This window comes from Ascaphus truei, chromosome 1, assembly GCF_040206685.1.
Source record: "Ascaphus truei isolate aAscTru1 chromosome 1, aAscTru1.hap1, whole genome shotgun sequence".
Taxonomy (NCBI): Eukaryota; Metazoa; Chordata; class Amphibia; order Anura; family Ascaphidae; genus Ascaphus; species Ascaphus truei.
Genome location: NC_134483.1, coordinates 466,023,166 through 466,045,327, shown reverse-complemented (window position 1 = coordinate 466,045,327; position 22,162 = coordinate 466,023,166).

Below are 22,162 nucleotides of genomic sequence, written 5' to 3'. Positions count from 1 at the left end.
GCCATCTGTAGTAAGAAGGGTAAATTTGCTGGTTTCCAGAGAGATGAAGGCCGGTTGAAGCGGTCGTCCGTCTATGGCTTCCAATCCGACAGGCACGGCTTAACGAATGAGAGGAATGTTATGTTTGAGAGTGAAGCTATGGTCAATAAAGTTGCCACCAGAACCTGAATCAATAAAGGCAGAGGTAGTGTCCTGGAAGTTGGCCCCTTTGAGGGCGATGGGAAGCATGATCCGAGTAAGACGGATTTCTGGGGGAGTCGGGGAAGGAGAGATAGTGCCCAAAGAGATTCCCCCGAAACATCATTTAGTGCTGGCGTTTCCCGGTTTGAGCGGGCAAGACAAGACTTGATGGTCGGAGTGACCACAATAATGACAAAGTCCATTCGTACGTCTGCGCTGCCTCTCCGAGAAGGATAACTGCTGGCTTCCCAGCTGCATGCTGCATGTGTTCCGGATCATCTAGAGGCGGAGGATCTGTAGGGGAAAAATGAAACAACAGTGGTCTGGCCAAAAGCGGCCAAGGGCGAGAACGTACAGCCTTCCTCTCCTTAAGACGTTGGTCCACTCTAATGCAGACAGCAATAAGTTCCTCCAGGTCAGCAGGGCGTTCTTGAGCAGCTAGTTCATTCTTAAGAGAGTAAGATAAACCTTGCCAAAAGGTGGCCGACAGAGCCTCATTGTTCCAGCCTGTTTCAGCTGCTATGGTATGAAATTCCAGAGCGTAACGAGTGACTGGGCGTGAACCCTGGGAAAGGTGAAATAGAGAAGATGCAGCATTCACCTTATGGCTGGAGTGTCAAAGACACGTCTGAATTCCATAGAGAGTGGTCGAGATTCTGTGTCAGCTCCGGTCTCTAATCCCAAATGGGGGAAGTCAATACCAGAGCGTCTCTGGAAAGTAGAGCGATTATGTATGCCATAATGTCTTGCAGAGAGGAAGCGAGAAGGGGTTAACTCGAATTGAATAGCACATTGGTTAAGGAAACCCCATTCACCCATGAGGATCACCAGAGTAGCAATTAGGAGTAGGCAGACGGGGTTCAACAGAAGGATGGGTGTCTGGAGACAACAAAAAGGGGTCGCGGGTCTCAGAGGACTGGCCTGCTGGTGTTGCAAAGTAAGGGCCCCAAAAGATTGCGCAAGATGAGCAACGCGAGTCTCTAGTTGGGAGTATCTGTCCACAACTGAGGACAGGGCCCGACCCACCTCAGTGGGGTCCACGTTTGTGGGGCTGAGCATACAGTAACGCTGTGCTCACCACAAACAAGGCGAGACCCTGGTCCCGTGTGTGCGCTGCGTGATGTTGATGCGCGTCACAAGCGGGGGCAGAGCCAGACTCTGCAACATCAGATACGCTCCTGCGGGAGCGCGCACGCTGTAAGGACAGTGGAGTTGCGCGAGACATCAGGTAAGGAGGGAGTGCACCGCGGGGGACGGGCTCGCCATTCCTTACAGACATATTACCAGAGGTATGTATATCCAGCGATATTGGGATATGGAGAAGAATTCTATAATGAATTGAGAAATGCTACAAAATTACAACAGATAATCACAGAATTATTGAAATCCTCTCATACTTCATTTATGCAGTTAGAGATTGTAGATGGAAAATTAACTAGGATCAAAAAGGACTATAGTGAAGAAAATACATCCTGGTGGCAAAGATGGTTTGGCGGAAAATTGCTTTGTCTTGCCCAATGAGTGATACACTCGATGACCCATCCCGTTAATAATTATTATTTTAATCGTAGTACTCATTACACTTAGGGCCAAATCCGTAAAGCTCCAGTAACTTAGGGATCATAACATACTGGTATAAAAATCAGTAACAAATGTTATGTTTCTTGAGGTTAACAAGTATCCACAAAGCTAAATGTATGTACAGACAACAGCCTTTGTGAACTCATTAGTATAGGCTTAACAGCATGGTTAGTCAGCACTGCCTCGTATTAGCTTCAAATATCCGCAAGCTCGCGTTAGCTTCCTTATAAGTTTCAGAGCTCTGTACACTGTATCATTTTATCTGTGAAGAACCTTTATGTTGGTCCCCTGAAAAGTATCACACCTTCAATAAATCTATATTTATCCAGGATCAATATGGCTACTTGAGCTTTAAAGGTATTTATCATATATGTTAGGCTTGTTGCACCTAAAAATAATACCAAAACCCTATAAAGAATTTGTGTCTCAGTCAGGGGCTTAGCTATAGCCTGGGCAAAGCCCGGGGCCCGCTCTTGGATGGCCTGCTCTCCCTCCTGTCGGCGGCCCGGCCCCCTGCAGCGGGCAGGAAGCACAGAAGGAAATCCCTTCCTCTGCAGGTGGGCGGGGCCTGGGTCAGGGGGCGTGGCCCTGAGATGCCATAGGGAGGACAGAGGGGAGACTCCTTCCTCTGCAGAGTCTCTGTAGGTGGGCGGGGCCTATGTCAGGGGGTGGGGTCTATGTCAGGGGGGTGGAGTAGTGCAGCGTTGGACTGGAGCTGCAGCCTGAGAGACAAGCTGGGAAAGGTGAGAGGGAGAGAAGGGTTAAAGCACAGGGGTAAAAACAGACATGAAAGGGAAGAAGACAGAAAAGAAGAGACAAAGAGAAAATGAAGTACAAGAGAGAAATACATGAGTGAAAAGAAAGACATGAGAGAGAGTGAGAGAGCAGAGAGAGTGAGAGAGCAGAGAGAGAGAGAGAGAGAGAGCAGAGAGAGAGAGAGAGAGAGAGAGAGAGAGAGAGAGAGAGAGAGAGAGAGAGAGAGAGAGAGCAAGGAGAGAGAGAGAGAGCAAAGAGAGAGAGACCAAAGAGAGAGACCAGTGAGAGAGAGGCCCCAGGGAGACCCCAGAGAGAGAGAGAGAGAGACCCCATAGAGAGAGACCCCAAAGAGAGAGAGAGAGAGAGACCCCAGAGAGAGAAAGACCCCAGAGAGAGAGAGAGACCCCAGAGAGAGAGAGAGACCCCAGTGAGAGACCCCAGAGAAAGAGAGAGAGGGAGGCAGCGAGAGAGAGAAAGAGAGAGGGGGCAGAGAGAGACAGGGCGCAGAGAGAGACAGGGCGCAGAGAGAGACAGGCAGAGAGAGAAAGAGGGGGAGAGAGAGCGCGGGGCAGAGAGAGCGGGGCAGAGAGAGGGGGAGAGAGGGAGAGGGACAGAGAGAGAGAGGGGGGCAGAGAGGGGCAGATAGAGGCAGAGAGTGAGAGGACCAGAGAGAGAGGGAGGGGGGGAAGAGAGAGAGAGGGGGCCAGAGAGAGAGGGGGGCAGAGAGAGAGAGGGGCAGAGAGAGAGGGAGAGGGGCAGAGAGAGGGCGAGGGTCAGAGAGGCAGAAAGAGAGGGGCAGAGAGAGAGAGGCAGAGAGAGAGAGGGGATAGGGGCAGAGAGAGAGAGAGGCAGGGGCAGAGAGAGAGAGGCAGGGGCAGAGAGAGAGAGAGGCAGAGAGAGAGAGAGTGGGGGGCAGAGAAAAAGAGGGGCAGAGAGAGAGAGTGAGGGGGCAGAGAAAGAGAGGGGCAGAGAGAGAGAGAGAGAGAGAGGGCAGAGAGAGAGAGAGAGAGCAGAGACATGAGGGTGCCCTGAATTTGTTTTTGCCCGGGGGCCCGCACATGTCTGGCTACGCCACTGGTCTCAGTGAATGTATCAAAGTCATTATTTGTTTTTAGTAATGAAATTGGTAAATGAAACATTCCAATAGCCTAGACTCAAGCCTACTGTCCCACACCCAAAGTCACTCCTTCCAACCAATGTGGCCAAGCACTGCCATCTACTGCACTTATTCCCAAACCTGCTGTCTCTGTAAGTCTCCAAACATACTGCTTAGATTGTAAGCTCTCCGGGGCAGGAATTTCCTTTCCTATTGTCTGATCTTGTTTGTAGCACTTATTGTATTATAATTCCCTGTATTGTATTGTCTCTGTTGTAAAACGCTGAGTACAGCTGTGGGCGTTATAGAGATAAAGATACTGTATACATACTGTACATACTTACCATCTCCTGAAAGCAATAGTATCTCACGCCTGCTAAGTCAAACTGAATCCAGCATAGTGCTGTTAGCGATGAGCAAATGAACGTATGTAACGATGCACAAAAAGTGCATGCTACCTTACATTAATTTAAACCTGTATAAAAATGACAATCCTGTTTACACTCATATAATAAGTACAAGACTACAACATGACATGACAAGGTCTTCTACTTTGGATTTAAATATTGAAGTCAATATAATGTGCTATAAAGGCTATTAGTATGTGAAAGAGCATGCCCAGAAAAGATACAAACAGGATTCAAGCACAGCAAAATATGATTGCCCATGGAAATTGTTGTAAAAGATCGTAGAAGGGGATCTCAAAACCTGTGACTGACAAGGTCATTTGGGAGAAGTTTTGGGGAATGGGTGGGCCAGAAATCTCATCTGCTTGCAAACCATTGTCCAATGTTAAAGACAGCTGAGGTTAATTAAGGACTTTCTGGATAAACGAAAAATGTAAATTTCGGGGAGATTATTTGGAAGCGACACTAAAAACTGGCTCTAAACCTGGCAGGGATGTGAAGGTTTTTCTGAATGACACTGACATTTCACTCAATGTAATAATATTACCAGTTTGTTAGCCAGGGGTGTCTATGCCAGGGGTGCACAAACTTGCCCCCCTGCTTGTGCACCCCTCCTTACCTTGTCTTCGGCGTCATTTGATGCCATGTTGCCATGGCGACGAAGACAAAGTAAGAGAAGTTACAGAGGTCTCACATGATCCCCCGGCATTTAATTTAAATGCCTTGGAGAAGAGCACGGGGCTTCTGCAAACACCGCGCCCCCCCCCCCCCCTGGAAAATCTTGCGCTCCCCCAGTTTGCGCACCCATGGTCTAAGCTAAAAATAGGGGGGAGGGGTAGTTTATGATCTACTGATTCAGCACTTAATTGTCCAGGGTGTGTCATATATATGGATGTGATCAAGGTAGGTGCAACACTGTGAATTAGTGAATAACTACAGAACAAGGTGAAGGGCATATAAGGTAAGCTCTTCAAGAGAATTCACTTGGTACACACCACAAAGTTTATCCAATCATCTTAGATTGGTTCATGATCAAGATCCAACAGGGCTGAAATGTATGGGAATTGAGTGTTCGAAACCAAATTGGAGGGGAGGTAATAGAACTGTACAAATCTCCAGGAGGGAAACCATCTCGATTCACCAGTTAAAACCTCTGTCCCCCCAAGGGTTAAATCTTGATTTTGATTGTGCTTCATTTCTCAAGGACTAGGGGTGATTTCGGCAGTATACCCTCAGTGATACTCTTGCACCGCATTTCCATACCCTATTTAAAAATACTTATCCTGAACTGTTTACACAGATCAAAAAAGATCTACAAAAATGAACATCCTTCCTAAACTATTATATCATTTCCAAACCCTTCCGATTCCGATCTCACGTAACTATATTAAAGATATACAAAATCAAATGATTCAATATATATGGACTAAGAAAAGACCTCTTGGCTCTGAAGGAGGTAGGAGGCCTAGCTGTCCCCAATGTGAAGAGATACTACCTAGCTACCCATTTGAGACAAATCATGCACTGGCATTTAGAACTGCAAAAAGTATGCTGGGTTGACTTAGAGGCCTATGGATGTGGGTCAACCCCCGTACCCTCTCTTGTGGTTAGACAAGGATAAATCTGTTCCAGGATGTATAGAAACTACAACATTTATAACAAATATGGAATAGAATGAGAGATACATGCGATCTAGTATCTTCCCCATCTAAGCTAATTCCCATGTTCGATAACCCAAATCTTCCCCCAGGATATAATACCAAATTGATTTATGGAAATTAAGAAACATTAGATGTGGGTGACCTACTGTCTAAAGGGAAATTAATGAGTTTCAAGGAAAGATGTCTTAAATACTCCCTGCAAAGCTCAGAGATATATAGGTACCTATAGGCAAGACATTTTATCCAGAGCTTAACACCCAACTCAGACTTCCAGAGCATTACAGTCATTGAGGGGTTATGCAGAGCTAAAAAATACCAGAAAGGCCTGATTATAGTAATATATAAGAAATTTGGCCCTTTTAAAACACACATATATAGACAAATGGGAGACTGACCTCCAACTAGAAATAACAAGAGAGAATTGGGAGGACATCTGGGACAGTGCCTCAATGACGTCCATATGTACTACGACCAAAGAAAACATATATCAAATCTTGTTTCTTTGATACCTAATCCCCAGGAGATTAAGCTTGATATATCCAGGTATATCTAACCTATGCTGGAGAGGCTGTGGCCAAGTGGGAGATATGGTGCATGTGTAGTGGAACTTCCCCGTAATACAGAGATTCTCAACCATGGTTAAAAGAATAACAGAAGAAGTACTGGAAATTACAATAGTTATCGATTCAATTACTTTTCTCCTGGGAAAACCAATAGAGAATATTAATGCAGTACACCGTAAATTAATCACACATATATTAACTGCGGCAAGATGCTCCGTTGTAGCCACATGGAAAGATGTCAAAGCTCCCTCACGACAAAAAGTGGAGTACAGAATAGAAGAGATTAATTTAGGTGGAAAAAATTCTTAAGGCATACCGGGAAGAAATGTTATAAAATATGGAATCCATGGATTCTAATTTTGAACAACTTTAATTGTACAAAAGGTCCCAAAGCAACCCAAAACAAGGGTAGTTTCCACACAGGTACCATGTTCATTTGGGAGGGATTTAGCAGCGAAGTGGGATGGACTGAAAAGGAGGCATGATATGGAGAAATGGATCTGTATATATATATAAATAAAAATGTGTATAATCCTGTGAATGTTGTTAAGGTAATTGTTAAATTTTCGGTCAATACCCCTTCCCCTCCTTCCCTCCTCTTCCTTTATTGTATTTGTATTGTCCCTTTGATTTTCTCTACCCTTTTATAAAAACTTCAATAAACAATTTGATACAAAAAAGATTTATACAAACATATTAATGTCACATGAACACTTTGAATGCTATAGAGGCTTCCAGCGCCCTCAGATCAACTGCTTGGGTAGCAGCTTTGGCATTGAAGGTTTAAAAACAAAAAAGGACAATTTATCTCTGTCGCTTGTTGTATACATTTGCCACTCTCAATAGCTCTCCTTTTTGAAAACTTATATACATATATATTTTGTGGGGGCTCACGGGTTCCCAAAATGAGCTTCTGTGTGTTGTTTGTTAACTTATTTTCAGCTGTCTCAGCTGTTGGAGGTTAGTGGCCCCTCCTTCCCAGGTTTTAAGCCCGCCCCTTTCCCCTTCCCACTTCCCAAGTTAGCAGGTCCTTTTCATTTTACTGGATATAGATCCAATGTTGGTCTTTCTTCCTCCTAATAGAGGTAAATGAGAATTTGAATCCTAATAGAGGTATATTAGTATTTTATCTGGTAGTGTTAGGACCTGTGAACTGGGTCTGCCTTGTCGTGGCTCACAGGCTTACAATGCTTTGGCCAAAGGGTTAAACTAAATTACCCTTTTTCAAGAGAATATATAAGTATTTTACTGTGTATTTTTGTCATATTGGATGTAACATTGGGCTTCTCTGTCGCTTGTTGTACCATTTATCCCTGTATTGAAAAGAAATGGACGACCTCTTCCATACCTGTCAACTCTTTTCTATAAGTCTCTCTAATTTGACAACAATTTTTTGCTAAACCATTTTAGGCCCAGATCCACAAAATGGTGCTAAGCTTTGGTGTTCCTTTACTGCCATTGATATGAAGAGGAGTAAAGGCGTGCTAGAGCTTAGCACCCTTTTGTTGATCTGGGCCTTAGTCGCCACTCTCCTGATATATATTATCATATACCTATATATTATCTAGGATAGCAATCAATATATAATCAATATATATATATATATATATATTCAGCACTCAATAGGTTAAGATATTTTAAATAGTTTTTTTTTCTCATAAGGAATCTTGTGGGCAGTTTGAAACTAATAGTATACAATGTTATTAGTATCAGGGACAACTTGAAACCAAGTGTAACATGTCTGTATCTTTTGGCCTATCTCTCCTCCCTGTCATGTAACTCCTAGTAGTCTAGGCTGTGACAGCTTAATCTTGTGGGCTTTTGACCACCCTTATGCCCCTCTTATGAGTGACTGAAGTGTGGTGGTGACTCATGGCCTGTGTAAGCATATCAGGGATAGGTGTAGACCATGATCGCCCCTTCTGGTTCTTCCTGAGAGGGAGTGCCAGATTTAGTCAGTCCTGCTCTGGAGGAGTAAGAGCAGTAGAGCTGTGAGTATCTCCTATCGCAGGGTGAATGTGCTCACCCCTAGCCCCTGGGGCTGGGAGAACATCTGATTATACCCAGCAGATGCCCTATCATACCTGGGCAAGCACCATCCAGAGGCCTGGAACCTCTGAGACCCTGCACAGCTGTAAGGAAGAACTGCAGTGAACGCCTGACAATAAAGACCCTTGTTCATTATACTCCTGTCTAAGTGTCAGTCCCTGGGCAGGAGGGAAGACGTGTGCAATAGTGGGGGCTGATCTCTGGACACCCTGGAGCCCACTACGGCTGGAGGCGCTAACACCATAGAAGAGGAACTTAAGCCTGTCCTGATCTCCATACCACTGCAGATCCAACTCAGCTCTCCTGACCCAGCTCTCCTGACCCAGGTCACCACACACCAGGTAGCAGAAGCTGTGTATATCCCACTACGGGGGTGGGGGGGGGGGAGAGCAGTGCTACACAAGTAGTATGACGCACATTTTAATGATAAGACTTGTTTTTGTAAGTTCCTAATGTTCTTAAAATAATTTAATTGATGACAATAACAGAAAGAATTATGTAAACAAGTACGTAATTTAGTTGGCAAAAGCGAGTTAGCTGAGACAGTGATTTATATCTCTTTCATCTAAGGCAGGCCTGCAAAACTCGTAAAGCGAGAAGGGCCGAACTGCTTCAAGGAAAAAAAATTTGGGCCGCACGGGTAAAATCATCATCATCATCATCATCATCATCATCATCATCATCATCATCATCATCATCATCATCATCATCATCATCATCATCATCATCATCATCATCTCTCCTCCAGCACCTCTCATCATCATCCTCATATATCTCCCCCAGCACCCCTCATCATCATCCTCATATCTCCCCCAGAACCCTTCACTATCAACCTTTGCGATACTCCCCATCTATCTCTCATACCCCCATCTCTCCCCCTCAACCACACACATTATACTCCCCCTCCACATCAAACACACATTACCCCCCTGCACACCACACACATCCCACCCCCCATGCACCTCACATCCTTCTCCCCCCGTGCACCTCAAATCATTCTCCCCCCTGCACCTCACATCATTCTCCCCCCTGCACCTCACATCATTCTCCCCCCCTGCACCTCACATCACTCTCCCCCCCTGCACCTCACATCATTCTCCCCCCCTGCACTTCACATCACTCTCCCCCCCTGCACCTCACATCATTCTCCCCCCTGCACCTCACATCACTCTCCCCCCCTGCACCTCACATCATTCTCCCCCCTTGCACCTCCAATCACCCCCCTACACCTACAATCACCCCCTGCACCTCCAATGACCCCCCCTGCACCTCCAATCACCCCCCCAACACCTCCAATGACCCTCCCCTGCACCTCCAATGACCCTCCCCTGCACCTCCAATGACCCTCCCCTGCACCTCCAATCAACCCCTGCACCTCACCCCTGCACCGCACATCACCCCCCTTCACCTCACATCACCCCTCCTGCACATCACCTCCCCTGCACATCACCCCCCTTTCACATCACCCCCTGCACATCACCTCCCCTGCACATCACCCCCCTGCACATCACCTCCCCCTTCACATCACCCCCCTTCACATCAACCTCCCCTTCACATCACCCCCCCTTCACATTACCCCCCCTTCACATTACCCCCCCTTCACATCACCCCCCCTTCACATCATCCCCCTGCACATCACCTCCCCTGCACATCATCCCCCCTGCACATCACCCCCCCTTCACATCACCCCCCCGCACATCACCCCCCCTTCACATCACCCCCCTTCACATCACCCCCCCTTCACATCACCCCCCCTTCACATCACCTCCCCTGCACCTCACATCACCCCCCTGCACCTCACTCCCCTGCACCTCCCATCACCCCCCTGCACCTCACTCCCCTGCACCTCACATCACCCCCCTGCACCTCACCCCCTGCACCTCACATCACCCCCTGCACCTCACATCACTCCCCTGCACCTCACCCCCCTGCACCCCACTCCCCTGCACATCACTCCCCTGCACCTCACTCCCCTGCACCTCACTCCCCTGCACCTCCCATCACCCCCCTGCACCTCACCCCCTGCACCTCACATCACTCCCATGCACCTCACCCCCCTGCACCCCACTCCCCTGCACCTCACTCCCCTGCACCTCACTCCCCTGCACCTCACTCCCCTGCACCTCACCCCCCTGCACCTCACCCCCCTGCACCTCACTCCCCTGCACCTCACCTCAATGCACCTCCCCCGCTGCACCTCACCTCAATGCACCTCACCTCACCCCCTGCACCTCACCTCACCCCCCTGCACATATCCCCCCCCTGCACATATCCCCCCCCCTGCACATCACCCCCCCTTGCACATCAAATTACCCCCCTGCACCTCACATCACCCCCATGCACCTCCTCACCTCACATCAGCCCCTGCACCTCCCCTACACCTCCCCTCACCTCAGATCATGGCGGGACTGCGCGCGCTCGCAAGCAGCGGGCACCAGAAGTGCCGCACTGCAAGAGCGTGCAGTCTTGAGAGTGGGCTGGGGGGAGGAGGGGGAGAGCGGGCTCAGCTTGCGGGGGGGGGAGAGGGGGCTCGGCTCGCGGGGGGAGGGAGAGGGGGCTCGGCTCGCGGGGGGAGGGAGAGGGGGCTCGGCTCGCGGGGGGAGGGAGAGGGGGCTCGGCTCGCGGGGGGAGGGAGAGGGGGCTCGGGACTCGGGGGAGGGAGAGCGGACTCGGGGGAGGGAGAGTGGACTCGGGAGGAGGAGGGGGGAAAGCAGCAGCAGCCGCCGCCGCAGCGGGCCGCACAGTGAGTGGGCCGCGTGTTGTGCAGTCCTGATCTAAGGGTATAAAAAGTAGCTGTCACAGGCATAAGCCTCTGCATTCTTAGACACTTGTTACATCGAAAAGAAGTATCTTTATGCTGTATCCATGTTAAAAACGCTCAGCTGATTGAAGAAATAAACATTTGAACTGAAGACCTGATTCCGGAGCATCAAAGTTTTTCTAACATCTCCCATCACAGGTCTGTGTTTCACTGCCCCCCCCCCAGAGGAGGTTTATAAGATTAAAATTGAAGGGGTAGATCCACAGAAGTCTGTCACTATTGCGCTAATAACGATCGTTACCTAATTTGGGAACAGACGTTATTTTTCTTCAGTTAAACAGGTATCCTCAAAGCTAATGAGATGCAAAAATTACATCCAAAACGTAGCAGCGCTAGGAACTGGGACATTCGTGGCGCAGAGACGCGTTAACCAATGCAATGCGCATGCTCACGGGTAAAACGTTCACACGCGTTAACTAACGCATGTGCATTACCTAAAGCTAATTCAATTATTGCTATAATATGAATAATTGTATTTTTGAAAAATTTTATGTTTTTTTCGTTATTTGTAGATTCCATTCTTCTTTCATTTTATTTGTACATCATTAAAAGTTATTTATTCATAATTATTGTATAGATATGTATGGATAAACATTATTGTACATCCATACTTAATACAGGCATGATTACAGATTTTTTTTTTATTAAAAAAATATATGTGATTGGCCATCATGCCTTGTATTGTGTTTTGGGCTTTTTTTTTTTTATAACTTTCTTTTATTGGTTTTTCAAGGGTATTACATACAAGTATCATATTGGTACCAGTTAAGAGATTGTTGGACAGACAACAACTAGACAAACGTGGGGGGTTAGACGAGATAGGATTGGGGTAGTGGGGAGGGGAGGGATGCTGGGGGGACGGGGGGGAATGGGAAGGTGGTGTAAAGGAGGTAACTTTATTCTTGTTCTTCACTGGTCTTATGCCGGCACTGTAGGTTCAGATCTATCTGTGACTGTACTGCTCCTGGCTTGGTGTCAGGGGGGCGTATAGGTTACCTTGACCTGCTTTAGGCTTAGTTTTGGCATCATACCTCCTGCGTTTTTGGTCCGTCCTTGAAGGAGAACCCATCTGTTTCTATCAAAGCCAGACGGAGGCATTGCTCATCCCTGGGATATCCATCTGTGCCAACCATAGCGACCAGACTTTTTTAAGATTTGAGCCAGTGTCGTTGACCAGACTTGTCAACTTCTCCATCTGGCAAGCAAACCAAATTCTGTTCCGGATTTTATCTATTGATGGAATTGCATTCTGGTTCCACAGTGCTGCGGTCTCGCACCTCATTGCCGTGGCAAAATGTGCTATTAATTTGTTTCCTGATCTAGAGACCTCATTTGTGGGCTTACCTAATAGGAACACCCATGGGTCTAGTTGAATTTTGAGGCCCAAAAATATCCTCTGTAGCCAATCTCTGATTTGTGTCCAGACAGGTATGAGTCGTGGACAAGACCACAACATGTGCACCAGATCTCCCTGTTCCCCGCACTGTCTGGGACAGAGTGGGGAAGCTCCCGCAACGAATTTTGCCAATCTAACTGGGGTGAGATACCACCTCATTAATACCTTATATGAGTTCTCCTTCAATGTCGTACAAATCGAGCTACTGGCCGCAGCTTTAAAGATTGCTGTCCAGTCATCGTCTTCTAACGGTCCTGTCAGGTCAGTCTCCCATTGTGCCATGAACCTGGTTTTATGTGAGCTGTCAATGTCCACCCTTACCACATCTCTGTAAAGAGCAGATATGAGTCCCCGTGTATCGGTTCCCCGATCACAGAGCTTCTCAAAATTGGTTAGCGGCGGTCTATTCGAGTGTTTGGTATAGAATGCCCGGACCTGGAGGTATCTAAGAAATTCTGTGTTGGGTAGGTCCGTTTCGGACTGAATTAGATCAAATGGTTTAATCGTGTCTCGCCCCTCCAGGTCTTTTAGTCTTCGCAACCCCAATCTCTGCCAACGTATGAAATTCTTATCAATCAGCCCTGGAGCAAAGTCTGGATTTCCGTACAGGGGAGTCATCAGAGTATGTTTTGAGGTTAATGAGTGATTATTTTTAGCCGCATCCCAGACCGAGAGCGAGTTAAGCACCGAGGTCAGCGGATCTCTGAAATCTTTTAATCTAGATTTAGGATACCAAACTAGGTCCTTAAGCTCTAGCGGGGCGCACACCTCCCTCTCCAGTGCCACCCACCGCCTCTGCTCCGGATCACCATGCCACTGTGTAATTTGGCATAGTTGTGCCGCTTTATAATATGCCATCAAGCTCGGTACTGCTAAGCCCCCAGTTTCCCTAGGTCTTTGCATAATTGACATTTTTACCCGCGGTGTTTTGTTTTTCCAAATGAATCTTGTAACTGCGTTCTGCAATTCTTTAATGTCTGATCTCACTACGGGTATCGGAAGAGTTTGGAACAGGTATAGTATCCTAGGGAGGAGGTTCATTTTCACACAATAGATTCTGCCAATCCAGGATATTCCGTATGCAGACCAATCCTTTAGTTCCTTTATGAGGGCTCTTAATAATCTCGGGTAATTCTCTTGATATAGATTGGAGCTACGTTTGGTGAGATAGATCCCTAAATATTTTATAGCTTTGGACTGCCATTTAAACTGGAAGTTAATTTCCAGTAATTTCTCTGTTTCTCTTGGGATATTTAGATTTAGTGCCTCCGATTTAGATTGATTTATCTTAAAACCGGAGATTCTACTAAATTTTTCCAGTAGAGCAAACAGATTGGGCAGCGAGGTAAGCGGTTTTGTCAGAGACAAAATGATGTCATCTGCATATAGAGCGATTTTATGCTCTTGGGAGTGGATTTGTATTCCCGAAATATCGGGACTGCGACGTATGTGTGCCGCTAACGGTTCCACGCATAGGGCGAACAACAAGGGCGAGAGTGGGCAGCCCTGTCTGGTCCCGCTTTTGATTTTAAACAACTCTGATGGGAAACCCTGGTGGACCACCCTGGCGGTAGGAGTTGTATATAATGCTTTTATTGCCCCTAGAATTTTACCTCCAAACCCAAATGCTCCAAGCGTGGACTCCATGTATGGCCAGTCAATCCTGTCGAAGGCCTTCTCCGCGTCTAAACTTAACACTATACCTCGGACCCCGTTGGCATTAATGTAATTAATGATATCTATTATCCTTCTAGTATTGTCGGCCGCTTGTCTATCTCTAATAAAGCCAACCTGGTCCGGGTGGATAAGCCTTGGCAGGATCGCGCTCAATCTATTGGCCAATAATTTGGAGTATATCTTAACCTCTGAATTGATTAAGGATATCGGCCTGTAGCTTTGACAGTTTGTGGGATCTTTGTCCTTCTTATGAATTATAGATATCGACGCCTGGAGCATCTGTTCCGAGAGGGGTTCCCCCGCCAAGACTCCGTTAAATAACTTGAGCATGTGCGGTGCTAGAACCCCGATAATTTTTTTATAATATAAATTAGAAGACCCGTCAGGTCCTGGGGCCTTAGAGGGTTTTAGACTCTTGATGACCGCGGTCAGTTCCTCCAGAGTGAAATCAGTCTGAATTGCCTCGCGCTCCAGTCTTTCAGCCTACGTAGGGCTGCCTCCTTTAAGAAGGTCTGTAATAATTTGTTCGTTTTTGGGTTGTGTGTTACCTTCTCCCCATTATAGAGCTGTTCATAAAAAAGCCTAAATTCTTCCACTATGCGTTTAGGGTTGGAGGACATTTCCCCCGTTTTAGTTTTAATGGCCTGTATATTATAACTTGGTTGCCTATTCCTGATCCTGTTAGCTAGCATAGTGTCCGGCTTGTTGGCTTTCTCAAAGAATTTCCTCTTGGTCCAACTCAGGTCTCTCTCGGCCTGGGGTGTGAGGAGGAGGTTAAGTTCTATCCTTACATCCTTCAACTCCTTAAGAATGTCCCCTCTACCTGATCGGCTATGTAGTATAGAGAGCTCATGTAACCTCTTATATAGTTGTGTCAATTTTGTTTCCCTCTGTTTCTTCCGTCTTGCTGCGAGACTAATCAGCATTCCTCGCATCGTGGCCTTATGAGCCTCCCACAGTGTTATGTGAGACTCCACTGTGCCTGTATTCGTGGCAAAGAATTGCCTAATCTCGTCTTTAACTGTCTGGGCTAATTCAGGGATCTTAATCAGGGACTCGTTTAATTTCCAATTTGCCCCCGTTACTCTACATTGCTGTAGTAGGCCCACTAGTATTATATATCTACCTCCTGGATCACGTTTTATTTTTTCCAGCTCAAACGGGACTTTGTTATGGAGTAAAATGGCAACCCCTTTTTTCTTTTCTTTGGCTGAGGCGAGATAGAACCTCCTAAAATTTTTGTCTATAAACCCTGGGTTTTTGTTAGAGCAGTAATGCGTCTCTTGAAGAAAGAGAACATCTGTTTTCCTACGCTTGAATTCTGCAAAGACGATTCTACGTTTTTGAGGGGAATTGAAACCCTTAACATTTTGTGATAGGAACTTCAGAGCCATGTTTGTGTGTGTAGTGAGTCTTTGTGGGTGGTGCGTTTGCCTCCTACCCGTGCCTTGGATTTTCTGTGGATGCCAGTAGTGGTGTTGCTGATCTCTTGACGTCGTGAAACCTCCTTTTGGGAAACCTGGGGAAGGGGAGGGAAAACACATAGGGAAATGACAGGGAACATAAAGCCTTGTAACAAGTACAAAGAAAACCAACTTGGCCCTAACTGACCTATGGTTTACTGCCTGGGAAAACCGCCAGTACTCTGGATGCTCCCATTTTTCTGTCCGTGATTGCGGGATATCTTCCAGATCACGGATTCCCAGGTCTTTGACCGGGCTGTGGCTTAAGGCCGCAGTCCAGCCCCAGGGGCACATGCCAACAGGTGGGTATATGGGCAATCACCTGCCCCCCCGCCGGCAGTGCTAACATTATCTTGTTATAGCTATATTTATAAACATCTGATAAAAACTCAACTATGTAGTTAGTTAACTAAAATCTATCTTCAATTGTCAATTGTTGCAGCCGTCCGACTTCTAGGGTCTATAACCGACTGGCTACACTTTAAACTATAGTAAACTTTTTACTCCTACTACTCCTATACTGTCCGCCCTGCTCCCCAGCGGGGGAATTCGCGCACCCTCCTGAGGAGTCCACCCCCCTCTTTAGCGGGTCCTTCGGCTGCCTCCACTGACTCTCCGTCTCAGACGCCGTTCTCCTTCCTGCTTTGCAGGCGCCACCGCTGACGTCATTTCCCCTGCGACGGGGATCTGCGAAGGACCGCCCCCTGACGTCATCCGGGTCCAGTGCGCATAACCGCCTGCGAGCAGCCGAGGAAGGAGGTGTGTCCCAGGGGTGGAGCTGATCGGAGCTCCCAGGTTTCGCGCTCAAACTGCGTCCGCCATTCTCTTTTGGCGCTTCTTCTGTAGCTTGTCCCGCGGATCTTGCCAGGATGCCATTTTGGTGAGTATTAAGATTTTCTTTCCCTTTTTCCTTTTTTCCTCGGTCTTCTCCTATTTTTCAGCAGGGACTTGACCGCTTGGTCCCCGAACCATCGGGAGGGGGATGGGGAGTGGCACAGGAGCATGCAGTCATCAGGCAACTTTCAGTGAGGGTGATAGTCTCTTAATTTTTTTAGTATAACAGGGACAAGAACAGTAACTACTAGTTCTGCTGGAACTAGAAAGCAGGCATGGGACTCAGTCTTCAGGCAGGTCTTGAGGGTCTTGGTTTATCCTGGCGATGGCTGGCTGGGGAGCCCACTTTTTCCCACTCTGTCTGTCGTGAAGGGCGTTCTCCAGGGGCTTCCAGCTGCAGTGTATTCGGTAAGTCCAATCTTTTTAGGAACTCCTGACCATCTGCCAAGTGCTTGAGGACATGAGACCGGCCGTGCTGCACCACAATCAGGGCAAAGGAGAAGGCCCATCTATATCTTACATTTTTGTCCCGTAAGATTCTGGTGACAGGTTGGAGGGCCTGGAGTCTGGTTAGTGTGATCGGGGAAATGTCCTGGTAGATGGCCATCTCCACTCCCTCAAATTTCACTGTAGGGGTGGCCCTGGTGATTTTGCAGATTTCTGCTTTGGTGGTGAAGTGGTGTAGGCGCAAGATTACATCCCTGGGTGGGTTGTTAGGCAGTGGACGGGCCCTCAGTGCCCGGTGGCACCGGTCCATAACCAGCTCCGCCTCTGTCTTTCCCGGCATTATGGAGGTCATCCATCTGTTGAGCATTGCTTCAGGGTCTTGGATCTCTTCAGGGATCCCCCTAACCCTGAGGTTGTTTCTCCTGTCGCGGTTTTCGCTATCTTCGTGGCGTTCTTCGAGTTCAGCCACCTTCCGTTCAAGGGTGGTGACCCTGGAGTCTGTCTCCTTTTGACATCTAGTGGACTCCTCCATTTTCTCCTCCAGGTCATTCGTGCGGGTCCCGATGCTTAATATATCTTTCCGCAGGTGTTCCACTTCCCCTCTGAAAAAGGTTTTGAGGTCGGAGAGGAGCTGTGCTATCTCCCTCTTCATAGCGCCTGTCGGGTCGTCCGTCGCTACCTCTAGCTCCGGTGCGGAGTCTGAGTCCGATGCCGCCATGCTGTCTGTCTCCCTAGGCTTTTAGCCCCCACAAAGTAAGTGCGGACATCTACCTTCTGCTTCGATTTTTTCCTGGTAGCCGCCATGTACTTTTGTGCTGTGTGTGTTGCTGTATTGGGTGCCGCTATTTAGCTGCTGTTAAGTTGAGTTTTGCGAACAATTTTTATTTAATTACTGCCGGCGGGTTACGGAGCGCTCAGTTCAGACCTCCATCTCCGTTCCCGTCGCGCATGCGCCTCGTTTTGGGCTTTTTTTTTAATGCTTGGACCTCGGCCTGTTAGGCCCCTTATGGAATGCTGTTAGGAGTTAACTCCTTGCTTGCTTGCAAGAGGGGTAGGTTGTGTAGTGTTAGGACATATTAACTCATTTGTAGCCCTTAGTTATAGTTTCCTATGACTAGTTGACCACTAACTGGCCAATTTGGCTACTAAGTGGTTAATGTTATGTAAAATGTTCCTGTTATATTTTTTATCACCTTTTCTAGGTTTGTGTAGCTTATCTTGCTTAAGTATATTGGCCATTATATACTGTACATAGGCAAGATAGGTCTAACGCCAGCCTGGGTGATAAAACTTGGTGACAAGGGCCACCAATAGAAATCTTTGGGCCCAGGACAAATGAAAGGAGAGGGAGAAAGAGGTATTTTGGGGAGGGAGAAGAAGATATGGGGGAGGGAGAAGGAAATATGGGGAGAGGAAGAAGAAGCTGTGGGAGGAGGAAGAAAGGGCTATGGGGGAGGGAGAAGGAGCTACCAGGGGAGAATGAGCTATGGGGGGAAGAGAAAGAGCTATGGGGGAGAACTATGGTGGGGGGAGCAGAAGCAATGGGTCTCGGGAAGGGGGGGGCAGATTGAGTAGGTATGGTCCTGGAAAGGTGGGTTGGATTGGCCTGGTGGAGAGTGAAGTAGGTATGGGCCTGGGGGGGAGGGAGTAGGTATGGGCCAGGGAGGGGTAGGTATCGGCCTGGAGGTGGAGGGGATAAGGAGTAGGCCTGGTGGGGAATAAGAATGGTCTTGGGGAGTGGGGGGGAGGGGGAGAAGGAGGTATGGGCCTGGGGAAAAGGAGAGCCAGAACAGAGAGGGAATCCTGGAGCTGACTATGGATTAGGGCATAGGACCCTGTAGGTGACAGCTGGAAGGAGAGGTGACCCACCCATATGCTGAAGAGAGAGATGGCCCTGCCCAGCATCTGGAGGAGATATTTCCAGAAGTTAGGCCCAATGTCTGCTTGGACCAAACTTGCTGTCCAGGCCAGCCGAGTGCCGCTGGGACCTGGGACGGGAACACTTGTCCAGGCTCTCCCTTCCTATCGTCGGCCCTGCTTAGTGGAAGTTTTTGGCATTAGCCATATAGGGCTAAATATCGGAATCAGAAAAAAACAAAATGGAAGCCAGTGGGTGGTACACCAACAATGGTACACCAATGGTACACCAACAAATCCGATTGGTAGATACAGACGAGACCACGAGTATTCTAAAGCTTGCCTTAAACTAGTCCGGTTACATTCTGGGTAGGTGTTGGGTGTAACCTGGCTAGTGTAAGGCAAGTTTAAGCAATTTCTGCATTGACTAATGACCCATAGGATTAACACAGCAGGGGTCCCTGGCAGTCCCATTCAGTTTGAATGGGACTGCCAGGGACCCCGCTGTTAATCTGATGGGCCATTAATCAATGCAGAAATGCTGGGTCTAGTTTAAGGCAAGTTTAAGGCATGTCTCCAGCATGTACCTGGGTGTACCTGGGTCATTTTGGCGATTGCCACTGGTTTGTGTTAGAATAACCGTGGGCACTACAGTATACCATATGATGCCTTTTCTTTTTTGGAGTAATGCAACATCATCAAAAAGGGAGGGAAGATAGCCAATCAGGTAGCTTGCCTCACTTCCATTTTGATGATGTCACAGCACTCCAAAAAAGGAAAGGCATTAGATGGTATAAATACCAATACGATTGGTTGGTGTACGATGTGATGCTTCCATTTTTTTTTTCTCCTGAAGTGATGTCATCTTAAAGGGAGGGAAGCATATGCTACCTGATTGGCTGGCCTCCCTCACTTTAAGATGATGTCACATCCTTAAAAAAAATGGAAGCTGTCACATGGTACACCAACCAATCAGATTGGGGGTGTACTATTTGTCAATCAAATGTGAAGTCACAGGCCTTATATAAGGCCTGTCACGTCTTGTTTGAGCCCAAGAAGCCGTTGGATCAACATCTCCGGGATTAACAAGAATAGAAGAAAGAAGAAGAGAAAGGAAAGAAGACTACTCACCCGGGCCTCCTCTGCAATCAAGAGAGAATCATGGACTTCTGCGCATCAGGCTGTTGAGGAGCATTGCGTCGTTGGTCAAGAATTGGTGCCGCAGTAAGACGAGGACGGTGAATTCCGGCAAAGGTTAGAAACACATTGATTGCATTTTATTTAATTGTGTCTTTTCTTTTAGGATGCCCATTGACTGCCAATGTGTTTATCTATGTCCCTTTCAGGGTATAGATGAGCACAGTGACAAGCAATACATTTTTTGTGAAATGCTTGTTTTTATTTCATTTCAATGTATTTAGTTTTTGTTATGGTTTTTTAAGGTTGCCCATTCATTGCCATTGTGGCAATCCATGCCCGTATTGTGGGCATTGTTTACCACAGTAACAATCAATGGGTTTTTTTGGCAAGTGTAATGTATTGTACTGTTATATCAATGTTATTTTATTGTGTATTTCTCTTGTTTTGCAAACAAATGGGCAAACGTGCTATTAGCTATTTTTGGCTACTATTGCCTTTGCCATTTGTATGTGTGGTGCTGGGGTAGAGGGGGTGGTAGGCAGTTTCCCCGGGGAGGGTGGTTAGGCCTTAACCGCAGCCTTAACCTCTAAGTCTAAGGTGATTAAGAGGTTAGTGGCCAGTTGTTAGATTTTTTTATTTTAATGTTGCTTCCCACTGAGGACGAGGATTGCCTTCATCCTGGCAGGGGTATGTCCAATTTTAATTTACTTTATGCTGGCTGGATAATGTTTTATTTTTAATGGGCAAATGAGCTATGGGATTTTGCTCATTACTGAACTGTATATGTTGGGGGGGGGGGTTGTTGGGGGTGGAGGGGGTGGATATTAGGGTGCCCATTCATTGCTATTGGGGTTATCTTTGCTCCCATTGAGGGCATCAGTAACCACACTGGCAATCAATGGGTGTATTGACAAGTATTGGTGTTTGTATTGTATTTTAATGTTTAATGGGGGTAAAGGGGTTGAGGGGTGTAATTGCCCCAGGGTGGGTAGTTAGGCCTCTTGGGTGGGTAGCAGGAGGGGTTAATCCCTTCATTACCTTAGCGGTAGTAACACGCAACCTTCCAGGTAGGCCTAACCACCCATCCTGGGGCAACTGCCCCTTTCACCCACCATCCTACCCCCAATAAACCAGGTACTCTAGTTTAACCCCTTCATTACCTTAGCGGCTAGCCCCTAAGGTAATTAAGATGTTTTTATTTTAATAGCATAGTATTGTAGCAGGGGGTCTCCGGAGCTGAACCGCATTTATTTCAGCCTCAGGGACCCCCTGCTTCCTGAGTTACAGGCCCCGGTATGGGGTGCCGGTATCCCCCTGCATTGTTTAAATGTCCAGGTCATGTGATGTGGGAGACTTAAACAATGCCGGGAGATACAGGCACCCCATTCCGGGCCTGTAACTCGGGAAGCAGGGGGTCCGGAGGCTAAAATTAATGCGGTTCAATTCCGGAGCGGTATTGGCATTTTTCTACCTCATGGTTTCTGACTTGCGATAACACTTTCTGAACGCCGTGATAACACAAATGTCAGAGCGTTCGGTAGGGTCATGCCAAACCGTTCGATTTGGCAGTGATAACATCGAAGCAACTAGAATAAGCCCCATAGATAGAAAATGTTATAATAAAATAAAAACATAAACATTGAAGTATGTGTTTAAAATATATGTATTTATGTTTATGTCACCCCGTATCACATAAATATGGGCTCCAAATGTGTCAAATTTGATGCAAAACCATCCAGACAATTTAATATGATGTCACTCTTTTATACACACATAAATGCATATTAGTAACATGTGCGTTCTTTGCATGGTAGTTAAAAAAAAAATGGAACAAAAATGGTATTGTATCATTAAAGGGGGGGGGGGCATTATAATAGTTTGTAGAAAAATAACAATAACAGCTTTTTCTTAAGTCCTTATAAAATAGTTTTTCAAAAATCCAAGACTTTTGGAAGATTTCCTATAGAGTTAATAACCAGGTAAGCGGCGTTGTATCTGTGATGATGAAAATAAAATGATGAAAATAATGAGTTTGCTTTAGTGGAGGACCAGATAGAGACAGGGAGAAAGTGTGAATATGCAGATTGGTGAGTTCAAACGGAGACTAGTGACCAAATGCGAAATGTACAGATTATTTCGACAATAGTGTGTTATAAAGCCAATGCCCTGCTTGAGCTGAAGTGTGTGTTCAATATCATGTCAAACACTTCTCAGATTTTGTAGATGTAAAGATT